The sequence below is a fragment of the Ambystoma mexicanum genome, chromosome 4p, assembly GCF_040938575.1.
Source record: "Ambystoma mexicanum isolate Mex_15411 chromosome 4p, UKY_AmexF1_1, whole genome shotgun sequence".
Taxonomy (NCBI): Eukaryota; Metazoa; Chordata; class Amphibia; order Caudata; family Ambystomatidae; genus Ambystoma; species Ambystoma mexicanum.
Window position 1 is genome coordinate 565,036,129 of NC_090927.1, and position 18,962 is coordinate 565,055,090.

General features: G+C 43.0%; 1 long non-coding RNA gene across 1 annotated transcript in view; it reads left to right on the plus strand.

Moving 5' to 3' along the window:
* The first annotated feature begins 592 nt into the window (after nucleotides 1-592).
* The window catches only part of LOC138453351 (uncharacterized), a 308,088-nt gene continuing 289,718 nt past the window's right edge, over nucleotides 593-18,962 (plus strand). The window contains exon 1 of the long non-coding RNA XR_011260406.1: nucleotides 593-852. This is a non-coding gene — a long non-coding RNA (uncharacterized lncRNA). The remainder of the gene's footprint in view (nucleotides 853-18,962) is intronic.

Consider the following 18,962-nt stretch of genomic DNA (forward strand, 5'->3'; position numbering starts at 1 on the left):
TCCCAAGAAAGCACTTCAACAATATGTTGTTTTCAAAGCTGGCGCCTGCGAGGCCGCATTGCACACAAAGGACATAGAAGACATGTGTATACATGAATGGTCCGAAAGTTTGCCTAATCTTGCATGCTCCTGTTTAAAATTGATGTATATTTCTAATATAAGAGTGGGCAGTTGTCATGACTCAAACAATGTGATGTTTTCAAAGCTCGCACTCGCGGGCTGCGATCCGTGCTGGGGACATAAAAGAAAGAAGATATGTCTGCAAGTATGGTCCCGAAATCGCCTGCTCCCCGCTGAGACCATATGTATATTTTCTAATATATAAGCAGGCATTTGTTCTAACTCAAAGGAAGATGAAAAATCCTGAGACCCACATTGCTGAAGTGTTGCTATCGCTGCTATCTGGAATATGAACTCTCTGCCCCATCAAAAGCCCACACTGCGAGCGACGCGCTCTTGTGGCTGTAAGGAAGGCGGAGCCCTCGTGTGTCACGTTACTTCAGAGGAAGCTAAAATCCTCGCACAGCCGCCCTCGCGGCTTTGAGACCCACATTGCTGAAGTGTTGCTATCGCTGCTACCTGGAATCTGAACTCTCTGCCTCCTCAAACGCCCACACTGCGAGCAACGCGCTCTTGTGGCTTTAAGGAAGGTGGAGCCCTCGCGGGTCACGTGCCTTCAGAGGAAGCTAAAATCCCCGCACAGCCCCCGTTGCAGCGTTAAGCCCTGGAGCTGTAAGGGCTGGAGCCACTATTTTGCTGTTTGGCTGTGCCCTGTGGTCATGGAATACTGCATCATTCACGGGTTGCATTAAGCATTTGCCAGCTGTGCCACATATTCTCAGGAGTCAATCCGTGAGTTTCTTGACATCTATTACTCACTGTTGGTTGATTCAATAGGCTTCTGGCAGGCGCCTTGTGTATGATAGGGTGGCACGCTGCATCTGGTTTTTCATTCGGAGGTCTGCTATTTTGATCTTTGACCACTCCCCTGTTACTCTGCTGTTTCTTGCATCCCTACTGCTCAGTGTGGACTGGACTTGATCCTCAGGACCGCCGGCTTGGGGTATTCCCATCTCCACTCAATGAATATAGGTTCACAGGGTGAGGGTGGAGAGTCGGAGAATAGCACCTCCTTAAGCGGTCGGGGGTGCCTTGCCCTGCAACCTTGGAACATAATTTCCTTTGGCATCCGGCAGTGTTAACCAGGGAAATTGGTGCTAAAACTATGCTTCGCTATTGATATCAAGTTCTTCCCAGGAAGCTGTGCTATTCTTCCTTTTCCCAGAACTAATGATTTGTGGATACTCTTATTGTTGGCTGCAAATTCAATTTTCCCTTGACTATGCGTTTTTTTTATTTACTCAGTGTAACTGTATGAGGTTTTATATTTTATCTTCTATTCTTCTTTGGAATTGTGTAATTCTTATGCATCTGGGAGATACATATTGGGTATTTTAACCAATTTCATATTATTGCTGCCTCTGTATTACTGCCCTTGGGGATCTGTGATTCCTTATTGGTATTTGCCCAAAGCTTTGGTCTCTGGGGCTGACTTCATCTTTGGTTTCCCCGAATGGCACATAAAGGCCTCAGGAGTCAGTCAGCCATGGAGGCTTCCTCTGATCCTCTTAAGCTTGCCAAGGAGACCAATATTCCTGATACTAAAGAAGGTAGTTTGGTTCAACTGCCCTCTTCTGACTTGCCTGGCAATGATGAGACCTGCTTGGAAGATCTAATCAGGTATCAAAGCTATGCCCACTTATTCCTATTAAACCAATAACTGTTGTGCAAGCCCAAATCCACCCCCAGGATAGGATGGATGTTTTCAAAACCTTGGGTGTCACTCCCCTGTCGATGTGTGACAACAAATGCATTTTTTATGGAAAACATGACATCTCCATTGATGCTCAGGAAGAGCGATTAGCAGCTTAATTTGGATGACGGTCGCAGCATCTTGAGGTGGGATTCTTCTACTAGGGAAGTTGATAAGGAAATGGTGGAAGCCACACGAACTGGCCCTAATTGTCATACATCTAATACTACTCTGTCTGTTTTATTGAAGGATGGCACTGGAATTAACCCCATAAAATCACCTGTTGTTAAGAGCTATGTATCATGTGTTCCCACTGTTGTGCATATAGCACATAATGATGGTATTGTTAACGACGCTGCCTCTCTTTCCAAGTCTTTTACGGAGGACCCTACCTCAAATAACTTGGAAAATTCAAGGCCGGCTTCGCATATGAACTTATCCTCCTCCAATGCTAGGAATTTGGATAGTCCCATTTCGGGAGCCCATGTGTTTAAAACTCCTTTATTGGGGGAACCAATTCCTGGGAAAAAGATATCCAATTATTTTGGCAAAAGAACTGCTACCAGCACTCAAATTAAGCTAGCATCTTCGGCCTTATCAGTTGTCAGCCTAGATCACTTGCACTTGGCGGAAGTAGTGAAAAAACTAGATACTGAGGACGCCCCATATAATCATATTGATAATATTAGCATCATTGAGTGTGCAGACAAAGCCATTGCTGAGAGTAAGTTGGAACCTAGATACCCTGAGACTAATAGTGTAACCCAACAGACATGCGATGCTTCCTAGATAGGTTCTCCATCTGAACTCACGTATTTCATCGATGAATATACAAAAATCAAAACTGGTTCAGAGAAAGGGGTCTACTCCCGGAACCCGCAAAAGAAAATCCTAGTGACTCAATGTTGCATCACACCCTTAAGGAAGCTGACGAAAGGATTAGGCTTACTCAACCCACAGTCTCCACCTTAAATATGGTGCTGAGCTCTTTCATCAGTCTTTATGACAATATCTTGGCTGAAGTAAGATCTCATTCCACATTATTGTCAGAAATGTATGCTATGCTGGAGGGTCTCGATAGGTTTGAAGAATTAGTAAGGATTATTAGGGAAGATAACCCTATAACAACTAAACCATGACTGTCCCTGCCCTCTCCACCCCTGCTCTCTCAGGCAGAGCAGGAGGGGGGGGTCCTACCCTGATGGCCCCAGGTTTTGTAGTGGCAAGTGTCTCTGATGTAGCTACAGATAAGTTATATCTAAGCACTTCTTGTCCATCTGCATCTATAGGTGCATCTGACTCTGTACCATCGAAAGGATATACGTTGGATAAGGGAGATGATCTTGCCTCTTCCTCAGGGGTAAAGGCCCTGCAAAATCCAGAGAAGGTTCCCGTTATCATAGATCTTATGAAAGATGACCCCCCCATATAAACGCTATGTTCCAGTGGGGAAAATATTCACAAAACAAATGAAGAAATCTAAAAACCAGAAAAATATTCAAAAAATTAATTCACTAACGAATAATTTTTGTAATAATCTGGTTTTATCAAAGTTCTCATATCCCCAAGGTAATGTTGCGTCAATTAAGGGGACACTGGCTTCTGGTGTGGTAGATACGCCTACTACTATGGCTCACAGCATTCCAACTTTGGGATCGGGTTGCGAAGAAAATAAGGCTCTACCTCGAGCCTCTAACCTTGGCATCCCGGCTGATGGGGTAACTTTAATTCCTTTGAAAACAACTATAAGCATTCAGACTGACCCTCTTATAAAAACCCCTGGTTTTGGAGACAACACCGGTTTTCCTGATCCAGTCCCTGTCATTGAACTTACAGGCCATCCTGTTTGCAGTATTCCCATAGATAAAATAGAGGTGATGGACATTCAAGAGAGAGGTACACCCTTAGCAAATTTACATAAAGAACAGTTAACAGATAATCCTCCATGGAAGAACCCGTTATTCTCCTCTAAGTCATTGGACATTCAGACTCCCATAACTTCTAATTCCCCGACCCTTGTTAATATTGCCTCGGCTAAACAACTTCTACTGGATTTATATAGAGTGAAGTCTATTCCAGTGGAAGCCACTACCTCTATTTCGGGTATGGATAAGGTTAATATTGATGACTCCCAAAATCCCCAAAAAGCTGGTCTGGTAAGACACCTTTGAAGGGTTCATATGAGTATCCCCCAATCAGCCTTGGGGTATCCCATAACTGGCTTTAAGACAGTGGGAGATCTCTATGTCTCTAAAACCCTGGACCCTACTCCTATGAGGCCTTTTCATTCAGGTTCCTTTGGTAACCAGGATAGACTACCAATAGGTCCAGACACTATACAGAGGGGCACAATCCTACGGGGTGCAAAGGGTCCCGAAACTCTAGATGACTCGTTAAATCAATTCTCCAGCTACGACTTAGAAAGGATCTATTTTCCACTTAAGAAACAAGCTGATCTTAGTAATATTGTCCTTAAATCCAGAGTGGTTTTGGACTTTATAATAGGAGAAATGGGCTGTCTGTGGGAATTAGGCTTTGAAATTAAATTGGTGAAACCTACTCAAATTCCCGTGAATCCCGGAAGATCCGACGAGTACAGGGGAAATTTGACAATGGTTTATCACCCAGAAAGGTTCTTTCAACCACAGCGGAGGCATTTTCCGGCAAGGAGTCATAGAGATGCACAAGACTGGGCCCAGTTTACCTCTGCAGTGTGGAACTGACTTTTGTAAAACTAACCCGGTTTCTCAGACGAAGTTGGTAGATACTAGCATTCTGAGATGTATGTCTTGGAATACTGGGGGGAACCTACATCTTTCTATGCTAAAACATACTGATTGTTTTTATTTTTTTTTGCAGGAAACGTGGTTGCTTGTGTCCCCCTATATTGATGGTTATGAAATCTGCTCCCAAAAAGCTAAACCTAGTCTGGGGGGGAAGAGCGTCAGGGGTCGTATTATTGGTTTGAGGTCTACTCTTGGGTTTCGGTGTACGGTTATCCCCGGTATGCCTTTTGGTATACTAGCGGTTGAGGCCTCCTCTAGAGGGGGCCCGGCAGACTTATTACTGATGAACATCTATTGCAACCAAGGGATAGCCTGTCTAACGGAAATTATCTTAACTTGGAGAACTGAGAACACTAGGGAGAAAGTGATCCTTGCTGGGGACTTGACTCCATCTGTTCTACGATGCCAGATGATGAGCATGGGGATCTGGGTCAGGACATGGGGGACCTTGCTTGTAGGGGCCAGAAATACACCTAGGGTAGATTATGGAACCTTAACCTGGAATCTGTGGGCTTGGTATGTCTCAATGGATCCTTTCACATTACCTGCCCACTTCTTCCAACCTGGCGGAGGGATCCGTCCTTCTCTACTATAGACTATTTCTTTGTAGACTAATCTTTGCTTCCAGTATCCTCCAAAGTTCAGGTAAACTTCAATGCTTGGAGTGATCATGGAACCTTGGCTGTTTTTTTCATCTTGCATCTAAAATACTGCTTGCAGGGGGCCCATGCAATCTGAGAACTGTGGGGTAAGGTGCAGTCGCCTGCAAATATAAATTTCTATAATGGCCAAATTCTATCCACGCTAAATCATACTTCCATTTTATGTAAACAAGGGGTCTTTAAATACCATACTTGGATACATTCCTGAAATCATGGCAGTGTCCATGATAGATTGAGAAAGGGCCATTCTAAAAGAGAACATGTGCATAGGTTTGACGAGGAGCTGGCCAAGGAAAAGTCCTTTATACCAAAGGTGTTCAGAGAAACCCGTAATCTCGATACTGACCACTTTGACAAAAATGCTAAGATCAGATCAATTTGAAAAAGATACAAAATTCTGTATTCCAAAAAAATGCAGTCTGCTTCAAAAAGATTCTGAGCTGATTCTTCGAGTTCTGGTGAAAAGGGATCTCAGGGCTTTCTGGGCTCTCTTCTCTTTCCAAGACACATGTTCACTCACTGATCAACTAAACTGTATCTAAGAGGGTCAATGGGTAAATTCTTCTCTGAGCTTTTCAGACAAGGGGATGAAGGACTCCAAGAATCTGCCATAGGGGAGGGCGCAAATATCTTATGGGATGCGACCATTGACTATGAGACAGTATTAAGTCTTATCCCTAAAGCCAAGAGCTCAAGGGCTCCGGGTCCAAATGGATTGACAACGAATAATACAATGAAAGCACTACCTGAAATGTGGGCTAAGCTACTCTCCAGGCTTTTCCAAAATATAGTGAAGACAGGTACAATTCCCACTATTTGGCAGACTGCACACATTATCCCTATCTTTAAGAGAGGTCAGCGAAATCTTGCTAAGAAATATACACCGATTTCACTGATCGATGCAGACTGCCAGCTATTTGCCTCTCTGCTACTCTCACATGTTAATGAGTGGATGATGAAGAAACAAATTTTAGATAAATATCTGACTGGGTTTAGAGCTGATCATTCTACTAACCTAAATAGTTTCATTCTAACCGCTCTTCAAGATTTAGCATGTAGTAAATTCGGGGGTTCACTATATGTTGCATCAATTGACCTGTCAAATGCGTTTCACTTGGTTATTAGGTCTTGTCTCTGGGCTAACCTTCTAAGTGGGGCCTCCCTGCAGGCTTACTCAAAGTTATTATGGCTATTTACGAGAACTCAGGGATACATATCCGTCTGAACTGGAAGGGAATCTTTCCTGAAGAATAAGAACACGGATAGGTGTGAGACTGGGTTGCTCTCTGGCACCCTGCCTCTTTATCCTACACCTGGCAGATGCCAGTCAATTTCTCCGGGATGCTGGGTTGGTGACCGCTAAACTGGGGGATCTCAGGTTCTCGTGGTTGGCGTATGCTGATGATTTTCTCCTATTTGATCATACCAACGTGAAGACTGATCCATAAGTTTGAACAATATGCTTTAACAAATGGGTTAAAAATTAACCCCAGTAAAACCTGCACAATGGTGTGTTCTAAGGTAAAAAAAGAGGAACAAATTTGTTTGGAAAATTGGGGGGGACCGATTGTTAGAGCCCAAAAAATTGTGTATCTGGGTTTTTTGATCTTAGCCCAACTGTGAGGCTGTAAACATAGACGGTCTATTAGACATAAGGCCATACCTCTTATATCCCAGACCATCAAGTTAGACAAGAAATATGGTAGATTTTTTTTAAAGCCAGCGGTAGACTTCTTTGAAGGGAAGGTCGTCCCAAAGCTAATATATGGTATGAAGCTTCACTATATGGATATTTCCACTTTCTGGGACACCTTAGAGGGCATCATTTGGAGAAAGGTATTGAACATGCCCAATAATATTCAAACTGCGCCCATAATATTTGAATTGGGACTTGTGACACTGAGAGCTAAATCCCTGTGGCAGATTTTGGCTCTATTCCGTGCTCTGCTCTGTCCTAAAGAGGATTCCCTCTATGTTGACTTGAGTAAAATTCTTTTCTCTCAGGGTTGTTTGGCTCGTAATACGTATTTCTCTAAATTCAGAGAACTTTGTGATAGGACTCTGCTGGATTTGACCACGGCCGGGTCAACACTAAGGACCAATCCTGATAAGGTAATAAAAACTCCTTTATACCTATCATTGGAATGGTACAATTGGAAAATTTTACTCCTATTCTTCCCTTAGTGATTTGAAATTTCAACACAAGAAAACAGGAATGTTGTCTCCCATTATGACTCAATTCCCTAATCGTTACTTTCGTTCTCTCCTTTTGAAACTCAGATGGAATATTCTCCCCACTAAAGAAGTCCTGTTTAGAAGGAATCTGATCAAAGACACTAACACCCTCTGTCGCTTCTGTCATATGCCAGGGGTTATAGAAACTGCTCGTCATCTGTTTCTAGATTGTGTCAAACTGAAAGGCTTCAGGGTCCTTTACTTGGGGAAATTTAACACCCTAGGACATCTGGGGGCAGAAGACTTCATCTGGTCAAGATGTCTCTCTATTTCTAATTTTGTGGATGGCCTGGCGGTTGCTGGTTTCATTAAACCTTTAGACCTCTATGCACCCCTGACCTGTTTGTTCCCATCCTCTCTGCGCTCCTTCCCTTTTTTTCTTTCACGTTCCTTCACCGTCCAGGTTTTCGCAAGTTAACTGGTTTTACTCTCTAAACTGCTACTGTAGATTATGGGTGGTTGCAATGTTTTCTGCTATCCATGAATTTTGGATTTAATATTGTTCTTTGATATTATGAACTTTTTTATACTCTTGCACTGATTTTGTATAAACTTTGTATACATTTGTGATACGTATTTTCTATGAATTTCATCTTATGACTGCTGTTATTAAATGCAATTGTAAAGGTTGCACATGTAAATCATATACTAATAATAATAATAATAATAATAATAATAATAAAAAATATAATCCATTACCTCTGCAATTAGAGACACATGCCTTTTACGCAATTCATTTTCCTGATAATGCCTGCGTGCCTAATCATATGCAAGATTGGGCTTTCTTCCAGTATAGGTTTTACATCCTGTGTCTCACGTGGAAAGCCTAAAAGACAGACTGAGGGCCTCATTACGACCCTGGCGGAATGGGTTAACAGGTGCCGCAAATGGGTGCGGACCCGTTAAACCCATTTTGCTTGATTACGAGGACCCTCGTGGGACCCAGTAACAATGCTTGGTAAAACCAAGCGTCGTTACCGGGTCCCACAAGGGGACCAGGGAGCTAACAGCGGGCCAATCGTAATCGGCCCATTGTTAGCTCCCTGCACCCATTCACATTGAGCCCTATGGGGACTTGAAAAGCAATGGGGAAGGTCTGGGTCCGGTTTCCCTGAGGGAGGAATTACCGGGCACTCCAAACTCAGAATGGCCTGGTAATTTCCCATTCATGAAACCCAGACCCGTTTTTGGAGGCAGCCATGCCGCCAATAGCGGCATCGCTACCTCCAAAGCCGTAATGAGGGCCTGAGTGTCTGCAGGAAAGGTACCTCTGTTTTCAAATCTTGCCTGCGACTTGCACAGGTGTTTGGAAGGGGACCGAAAAAGGCATATATCTGGCCCATATTTATAATGTAATAATGGGCTATGACCAAAGAAGTACTCAAAAGTCATAGAATAGAATAAATTAAAGTTCTGCCTCACTGATGGACATGACAAGTACCATCTAGAGTAATAGAGCTTCTCATACATTTGGGTTAACATGGGATCCAGAATCTGCTCTGATACCAACCTCCCGGACAAAGAGAGGGATGTAATGGCATCATTAAGTATCTCAACTGCATCCTAGAGGATGCCACTCATCCCTATCGTAAAGGCCATTCTGATGACTTTGCAAGGTATACAGCCAATACTGTTCTTTTCTTGCTAGCTGTGTCTCTTTCCTCTGTCTATTTTCTGGTTGGATCTTGTCAATCACCCACCATCGTAGAACATCCTGACTATGCCCCTGTTCCAAGAAATGTTTCATGAGTGGTGCAGTTAAGGTTTTAGTGCTGATCTTGGAGCTATTTTCCACAATGCTTGTTACAACCTGTCTGCTGGTTTTGCCCACTCATGTTTTTTTACATGGACATTGAATGATGTATAAAACATCTGTGCTTTTGCAAGTGCTGTAGAACTTAAACTTCAATTTTGTTCCATTAACCTCAAAGGAAGATTGTTTAAAAGTACTTTTTCACATGGAACAATTGCCACAGGCATAGTGTCCTGTTATTTTGGGTATACCAAAATAAGACCTTAGGTCAGTCTCTGGATTTTTTATAAGTATGTCTGCTTTGACCAGATGCTGTTTGATATTATGTCCCCTCTTGAAGACAAAAAGTGGCTGTTCCAGAAGTGGATTTTCCAACTGCAATATATGCCAGTGTTTTATTATGAGTCTTCTAATGGCATTATTTTGTTTACAAAAGGTGGTCACACAGACCATATTGGTATTGGATTGTTTCACAATCGATTTGCCCAATAGACTCTCTGTTTTGGATGTGTGCTCTTTTTCTGGCTTTTCTTACAATGTGCCTAGGATATCCTTGATCAATACAGTCCTGAGATGCCACCGTCGCCTAAGCCTTAAATACTTCCAATGGGCTGCAATTCCTGCGGATTCTCAGAAATTGCCAGAAGGGGATATTTTCCCTCAGAACATTAGAATGAAAGCTGGGATTGTGTTATATTGTATTCCTATCCATTGATTCCTTGTATAAACTGAGAGATAGTTTTGCATCCACAGCTGTAATCATAATATCTACGAAAGGAATAGAAATGCTGTTCTTGCTTATAGTGAAGCCCAAACTAGTGTTGATTTGGTTCATCCAGGCACAAACGAGGTCTAGCTTGCCTTCCCTACTGTCCCAAATATTCAGTATATTAAAAATGTATCTTTTATACCATAATATGACTTCAAAACATACATTGTTATCTGTGAAGATGTTAAGATCTTCGGATTTAGCCTGATTGGGTGCAAAAGACACGTCCATTGCTGTCCCTTTTATTTGCAAAAATAATTGTTTTTTGAACCTGCAAAAATGGTATCAAGAGCCATTTGCAATAATGCTAAAATAAAGATAGTTGGAATAACATGGGGTGTGACTCTGGAATCCAGCTAATCTTGCCATACTCTAATGGCCCAGCCCGGTGAGATATTTGAATATAATAAAATCACATCCAGAGTTATTAATAGATGGTATTCTGGATTAAATGGGAAACCTTCAATCGCACTTATAATATCTCTGGTATTGGACAGGAAGGTAGGCATGTCCATGGCCAATGGTTTCAAAAAGAAATCTATACATTTGCCAATGGGTTCCAATAGAGAGCCAACCAACACAATGATGGATCTTCCTGGTGGATTTATAGGATCCTTGTCCATTTTTGGTACTACTATATAGATGAGAGGGGTCCTATGGTAATGGGTTCAAGAAAGCACATTCTTTTTGTGCAAAATAACCCTCCTCTCTACCGGCAGTGGTAATATCTAGAATCTCTCGGGTAAATGTAACTGAAGGATCCCCTGACATTAGTTGATAACAGTCTTGGTAATTAAGAATTTTAAGTACTGCCTCATCATACTTAGCTGCATTTATGTCAACAATCCCTCCGCTTTGTCAGCCCCTTTTATCACTATTTAGGATAATCTTGTAGGGACTTGGGTACGACGTTCATTCATCGCCCATTTTTTTCCACTGCATTGTTTGCTGAAATATTTGCCTGAATAAAATCATCAAAAAATGGGGGGGGGATAAGGGCATATAAGTGTGAGAATGGGTTGAGCAATAGGGAATAGGCAATAGGGAATAAATTATACAGGAAGGGGTTTATAAAGAAATGAATGTGTTTTTTAGGACAAAGATTCTTGCCACAAAATGCTGCAGAAAAAGAAACTGGGGATGAATGAACATAGAACCGGGACTTGAGAATGGATTTTTTCTTTTATCAAAAACTATAGTGTGCCCTCTGGATTTTAGAGTCCAATATCATATCAATCCCTTTAAGGATGACCTTCTCAAATGTGAGAACTTCTTTAGAAAACATGTAAGTATTGGGAGTAAAGTTAGATGGAAAATGAAAGTGTATCCCATTTTTACAGTTTGATCATTAACATCTTCAAAAAGGTTTTTATCTTAATGTTTCTGAGAAACTGTTGAATTTCCTGCTGTCAATTTGGAGGTATGTTGCATGGGGACAAAAGATATGCCCAATTCCAGCACCTCCAATTCCTCTGTGGTGATAGTCCTGTCTGAGATGTTAAAAACTTGTGAAATATCAAATCTCTTGTGTATGCTCTTCATCGAGCATGGAAGGTTCTCATGGCTTGTGGGATGTATGTTTAATGTAGTTGAAATTGTGGCAGAGGAGGCATACCCTGTTCCTCTCACCCTCATTGTCTGAACCTTCCTCTTCCTATAAAAGGATACCTGTGTCCTCTTCTTCTATATCTCCCCAGACCCCCAGAATTGGTCTGTTTCCTGCTCCGACCCTGAGGAAGAGTCAGAGAACGTCACCCATTTTCTTTGTTGACCTGACCAACCTGATTTATTACATTGTTGGGAGGACCAGTATGGTTGGCCTAAATAGTCTGCTGGTAGATACAGGTATACATTTTTACGACAAAAGCCATCAGATCCCTCTTCACATTTTCCATCTTCCTGGTTGTCAGAGATTTTATGAATTCATCTTGTTGTATCTTGATGACTTCTAATTTATCCTATGCATTTTGGATTGTATTATCGTTACGGAATGCCAGTTCAGCAGCATCTAATTATTCCTTGATTTTATCACTGGTTTTTAATTTTATGGTCAACAGCATCCAGTCCCTGCTGCATTTTGTCGATATATTTGAGAAATTTTGTTTATATTCCTCATCATCCAGAAACAAACAAGATGTGTTTCTGACTTGTAGTCCTGATGGTTTGATATGATCACAAAGGTACTGGCTGTGCATTAATACCCTGAAAAGTTTATTTTTTTAATTTTATTAATGCATGTCTGGTTACATTCGAGTCATCCCTCTCATCAGTGTTTGTGATGTCAAAGACAAATGGACCACTAATAGGTAATGCTATTTGATCTTCCGTGAAGGACAATGTTTCCATGATGTCATGGATTGATCAGGCTCAAATAATGAATTGTTACTGGATCGTGTGCAAGGTAATCTCCAAATTAAAGTGACCTTCTCAGCTCAACAGCTGTACATTAGTTATATAACCCTGGGAAGATGTGCCCCATTAACAACGTTTAGCACATGGGCTAGTTATCATATTACAACAGTGTGTAATGGTTGCAAAAATAAACCACAAAATTCATAGATCAACATTTATCCCAACAGGTGGAAATCAAAAACTCACAGAAAACACACTGTTTTTCATTTCATTGAGTCTCTACATTGATTAAAATATATCAGCAACTTGAAGATCTGTTGCATTAATGTAAGCAACAGACCAATTGTTTAAGGCCATGATATGGCATGATATTAGATGGCATTTATAATGTGCCTGTACACGAGTGTTTCTAGGAGGGACAAGACAAGCAGGGGTAAAACTTACGGAGGACGAAAACAACGAACTTACTATGCTTGTGACATTCAAACTGCGCAAGTGCAGGGAAGTGGAAGGGGAGAAGTGCTGAGGGTTGGTGGGAGGGGAGAAGTGCAGGTTCACCCTGAGGCCTTCGGGCATGTGGCACAAAGCTATAAGAATGTTTAATACATAAATAAACTTAATAATTGCAGCCAACAGGTGGCTCATAAGTGCAGGGAGAAGGGGCTGTAGTATTGCAGATTAATTAGGAATAAAATACCCCCTACTGATCTAAAATATATTGGAAGTTTTGTGACCTCCCATAAATGTGTATTCTTGAAGAGTGTCTAAAAACGATTATAATAATACAAACATACAATCCTGTATCAAAAAAATGCACTGCGTTTCATAACTGTAACAATATTAAACAACCACTAGTAGTCGATCTATTATTTCAAATAAACACCTTCATGTAAAATTCCACATTGTTAATAGAAGATAAAAGGAAGAGCATTACATTGTTTCACAGCACTCCTGAAAGTGCACAGTGCCTAAGGTAATTCAGGCCCTATTGATGTAGCTAGGTATTGTAAGAGTATATATGTACCTCTCTGCTGTGCATGTGCACCATTTGAGTACATCCCTTCTTGGTCTAACATTATTGTCCTTGATTACTGCTCTAATCCATGTTCAGCTGATTGAAAACTAGAAGGGACATAAAAACAGGAAATTAATCAAATCTGCTCCCAGAGTAGTGCCAAGTATAGATTTATCAGAATGTCTCTTATGCAAATGATTTGTATGAAGTGAGTTGTAAAAACTGCCAAAGGAATTGTATCCAACGCAAATTTGAGAAATATTCAATTAGAATTAGCAAGGAAAGGTTTGATTGCATCTAGCACAGGGTGAATGATCCAGAACCTGATTGATAAAAACAATCCCAACCAGGTCAAATAATAACACTCCCAACCAGGTCAAATAATCAATGCACTGTTTTCAAGGAAAACAAACTTTTATTCAATGCAAAAGTACCAAACGGAACCCAAGGAAGTTACATATTTCATAGAGGGGAAAACCGCAAATTAACAGAACTAGGCATATAAAAGATTACAACAAAATCATGCATCTCCATTGGCTAACACTGATAGACAATTCTAATGATCCCCTATAGTCCATTACCTATCTAAACACATTCCCCTAAACATGTGACCTACTACATCATCACTATGAAACGTAAGTGTTGATTGACTATCAGTACATTATTACCATAATATATTTATTTAATTAATAGGACATTCTTGAACATCACATGATTTGTACCCCACGTCGGATCCTATTCAAAGTGTGAAAAGGGAGGTCAACTCTGCTTTCATATTACAATGCCCTCCTCATTATACTAGAAACTGAGGCAGGCACAGACAGCTTCCCAACCTTGTAGATACATATATTGGCATCACCTCTGCTCCTCCTATCCCAAATCACGGCCCTAGCACTTCCCTTCCTTTTTCTCTATGGGAACCCAGGTGCCCATGAATGACGTGATCTGGGCACCACTCTTGTGTCTGAATTTCACTTATTTATTTGTCCCCATAATGCAGTGCCTGCAGTACAATTAGCATGACCGCTCTTCAGTAGGGAAGTAGGGCTCTAAATCTTTATCAACCCCAACCCTCTTGGCATCACAGAACCCTGTGCCCTTCCTCCCTGGACCCAACATTTATTTTCCAGCTCCTCCCAGCTCTGAAGCTTTGCTCAATTAACTGTTATCAGCACACCACAGCTGCCTGTGACCTTGGCATCATAACTTCTCTCTGGAGGGAAGGAAGGGGGACTTGTCTCAGTGCTAACTAAACAGAGCTGCAGCTGCACATTGAGCAATTTTCTCATACTTCAAAAACTCATTTTGTAACATGCCCTAAAATCCAAAATCCAGAACTCTTGCTAACTTAGCCCCTGGTCCTCGCCTTTACCGCAACACTTCTCTGATTCCATCTCTATTCCTACATATGTCAACTATTTACTTGCACATTGCTTAAAACATAACACTGTACACTACCACTAAATACAAAAGATATGACTCTATCTTCAACCTCTGCAACTGCAACGTGGATACATTGTTGCTCCTTCTGTTTCGCTATATGGTGTTTCTAATATTTCATTCATGTTTTTTTTTATTGTGCATTTGTTAGGCATTTATAGAGCAAGTCAATTCTGTAACAAAGCAATGACAGGGCAACGGGGAGGGAACATGGGATTGAATACAATGAATACAATGGAAGATAAAGACGAACCTACTATGCCTTGTGAGTATTCAGAACGTGCAAGTGCAGCGAGAAGAGGGGAAGTGGGGGTGGGGGTAAGTGTTGGAATATCTGTGCTTGTGGGTGAGCAGCAGATGAAGTGCATAGTGTGGTAAGTGCTATGTGGCCTGGAGCCACATTGGGTAGAAAGTGCAGTCTACAGGATGGAGGTCAGTGGGTGTCGAGGCAAGGGCTACAGCTTAGGTAGAGACTGGGGTGATTCAGTGTGGGAGGCCAGGACCCAGGAGGGTACATAAGGGCCTTGGTCACCAATCACAGCAACTGTGAGATTAGCAGAGGAGGGAAGTCTTGAGGAGCTTCGGGATTTTGAGGAAGTCCTTTCCAAGAAAAAGAATAAGGGGGAGGCTGTTCCATAAGAGGAAGCCAGCTGAAGAAAGTGATCATCCTTCCGGCCCTCTGATTAGCAAAACACTTTACACACAGAGAGCTGGTGCTAGAGGACTGTAGAGGTCTAGAGGGAGAGTATTTAGTAAGAGAAAGTTGCAGATAGCGTGGTCTCAGACCCTAGACAGCCTCTGGATGATGCAGAGGTATTTGAATTTAACCTGTGCATCAACAGGGAGCCAGTGAAGAGTTTTTAGGGCAGGAGATATGCGGTCCATGTGCTTAAGGCCAAAGATAAGACACGCGGCCCTATTCTGGATTAGCTGAAGGGGTCGTAAAGAGGAAGAAGGTAGATTCAGGAGAAGGCTATTGCAGTAGTCAAGACAAGAGAGAACCAGGGCTCGGGTAACATTGAGCTTCTGGGGGAAAGTGAGAAAAGGGAGAATTCCTTTAAGAAGGAAGAGTTGAAAGTTGGACTCCTTGGCAATGTCCTGAGTGTGAGGGAAGAAGGAGAGAGAGGAGTTGATGGTAACTCCAAGGTTTCTGGCTTCAGATGAAGGAGCAGGGGGAGAGCGCATAGACGATGGCCTGAGTGAGTGGAAAAAAAGAGGGATCAGGGGTCCCAATGGGAATTAACTCAGTCGTGCTGGCATTGAGGCAGAGATTATTGGAAGTACACCAGGACTGGATGGCAAAAAGGCAGTCAGGGATGATGGAAGATGCAAGAGGGTCAGCAGGAAGTTTGAAAAAGAGTTGTGTGTCATCTGCTTAGTACTGGATGTTGGCAGAGAAGGGGGAAATGAAGTGTGACAGCTGAACAAGGTAAGTGTTGAAGAGCCAGTGGGAGAAGTTTGAGCCCTGGGGGACACCACAGATGGAGAAGGAAGTAGGTGAGTAGAAGGTGCCCAAAATGACTTGGGACGAACAGTCAGTTGGGAAGGAAGTCAGCCATTCCAGTAACGACTCCGAGATACCAAGGGTATCGTGGAGCCGTTTTATGAGAATAGAATGGTTGATCATATTGAAGGCAGAGGAGAGATCGAGTCAGATGAGGACAGCTGTAGAGTTAGAGTCCAGAGATCCAAGCAGTTCTTCATGGGTGTTCAGAAGAGCACTTTCCGTGCCTGTGGATGCTCAAAATCCAGATTGATGGTCATGGAGACCACCAACAAGTTCAGTGTGTGAAGTAGGTTGTGGAAAGGCCAGCTTCTGCAGCAGTTTCCCAAGGAAGGGGGTGATAGAAATAGTGTGGTAGTTGGCTGGACAGGTAGTGTATGCTGAAGGTTTATTCATGGAGGGTTTAAAAGGGGGTGCTTGAGGGAGGATGGGAAAGATCTAGTGACAAAAGAGTGGTTGCAGAGATCAGCGAGTACAGGGGCAAGAGAGCCAATATTGTCCTGGTTGGTTCTGGAGGAGCAAGGGGAAACCTGTTTGGAATAGATCTTGATGGAACAGACAACTCAGGTGACTTCTTCAGGTGTGACAGGGGAGAAGGAGGAGAAAGAGGAAGAAGGAGGGTGAGAAGTCGTAGGAGTCAAGGGAGTGAGATACGGGTTGAGTGGGAGGGTGGCAAGGGTGCTCAGGATGTCCAGAGTTTTAGTGGTGAAGTTTGTGTCCAGTGCATTGCCGCGTGTCTGCGACAGAAGAGGTGAGGAGGAGACTGCAGAAGGGTTGGCTGGTTCCCTGCAGATTTTAAAGAGTTTAGCTGTTGTTGGATGCACCTGATATCTGAGGCTGGACGTGGGCCCTTTTCTTGGCACAGATGGAGAGTCTGTATTGTCTTTAGAGCAGGTAGCAGGCCAGTTTGCCAGAGGGTGAGACTTAGGTTTGCCACTTCCATTGCGCAGTTCTGCACTTGCCTTTCAGGGCTGCAAGTTCAGAGCCTTACCAGGTGTTAAGTAGGTGGGTTTCAGGTGGATCCTCATGACTGGGGCAAGTATGTCAAGGGTGTTGGTAATGGCCAAATGGAGGTTGCTGAGAACAGAGTTGGTAGAGTCTAGTGATAGAGGATGGGTAGATGAAGGGGTACGTGAAGGCAGCAGCTGACACTCATTTCATCAGATGGATGGTTGTGAGTGAGGTTGGCAGGGCTTTTGGAGGTGCAGTCAAAAGGCTGAGGGGACCGAGGTACGAGGAGGGGAGAGAATGGTATAACCAAGAGAGTGGAGTGACCAGAGGGGGGGAGAGAGAGGTCAGAATGGATGAGGGCGTCCAGCCGAGTGGTTTGAGCCAGAATGGAGAATGGTGAAGGATAGTGAAGTACAGAGGTCAGAAGGACAGTGAACGGCAGAGGTCAAGGAGTAGATGCTGTGACAGAGGACTCCAATTGGATGTTGAAATCTCCCATGAGGAGGTGATTGGAGGTGGTTGAGAGTAGAGAGGAACTTAAATCAGCTCATTCAGAGAGGAACAGGGTGGTAGCACCGGGAGGCTTATAGATGGTACCAATGGTCAGAGAGGAAGAGGGAGAGATGCCAGCTTGCAGGCCAGGTTCTCAAGGGAAGAGTAGAGCTGGGTGGGTATGACGGACGAAGGAACCCACTCAGGGAAGATTAAGGCAACCCCACCACTGGCACAGCAAGGTTGTGCCTTGAAGATGACCTTGAAGCCATCAGGGAGAAGGGATTCAAAAGCAGTGACTGAGCTAGCATTGAACCATGTCTTGGTAAGAGCGAGAATATGGAGGTCATCTCTTCAAGAAGGAGGCAGATATCAGTAGAGAGTTTTTTGGCTGAGCGGGCGTTAAGAGTAGCCAGGTGAAGGAGGTCTCCGCCTTTGAAGATTTTCTGAGGTGGAGTACAGGGATGTGATACACCAGTCAGAGGGGTTGGGACAGAGAGAGTGGTAGGGGGAGAGGCAGGTGCAGGAAGGACATTAATGAGGGATGGCAGATTCTGGTCAAAGAGGAGGAGGTTGTGTTGAGGACCCTGAACCAAGATAGTACCTGTGTGCTAGACATTAATGAAGCAGCGTGATGATGAGAAGCCAGCCAAGATGTCTTCCCACTTGGTACCACCATTAATGGGAGAGGAGGTGAAAGGGAGGAGAGTGTTGATGAGAGGAGGAGTCCATAGATCTGGAGAAGAGACAGAGAAAATGATGTCAGTGCACACCTCCCTGGAAGTTGCACTGACATAGGTGTCTGCGATGCGTATGCCAGGGTTGGCTCGCAGTATGTCTTTTTTGTGCTTTTTTCTTCTGGACATTGTAAGACATGGAAGGTAGGTGTTAGAGTAGCAGTTGGAGAAGATAGGAGAGATGGTGATATGATATGATTGATATAATTGGTTATTTATAACACACTTAATACCCAGAGGTTTCTAATCATGGATCCAAGGATCGAACCTGTGTTGCTCTGTGTCGTCTTGCTTCCAAAGTGAGCACATTGCCCCTGCACTATCCTCCCGGTGAGTGCCATGAGGGTGGCAGAGCATAGTTAAAGGAAAGAGGAGAGGCTGCACTGCAAGTTCTGTGCCCAGTTCACAAGGCAGTCTAGTGGTTACAGAGGGGCACACAGTGCAATGCAATCT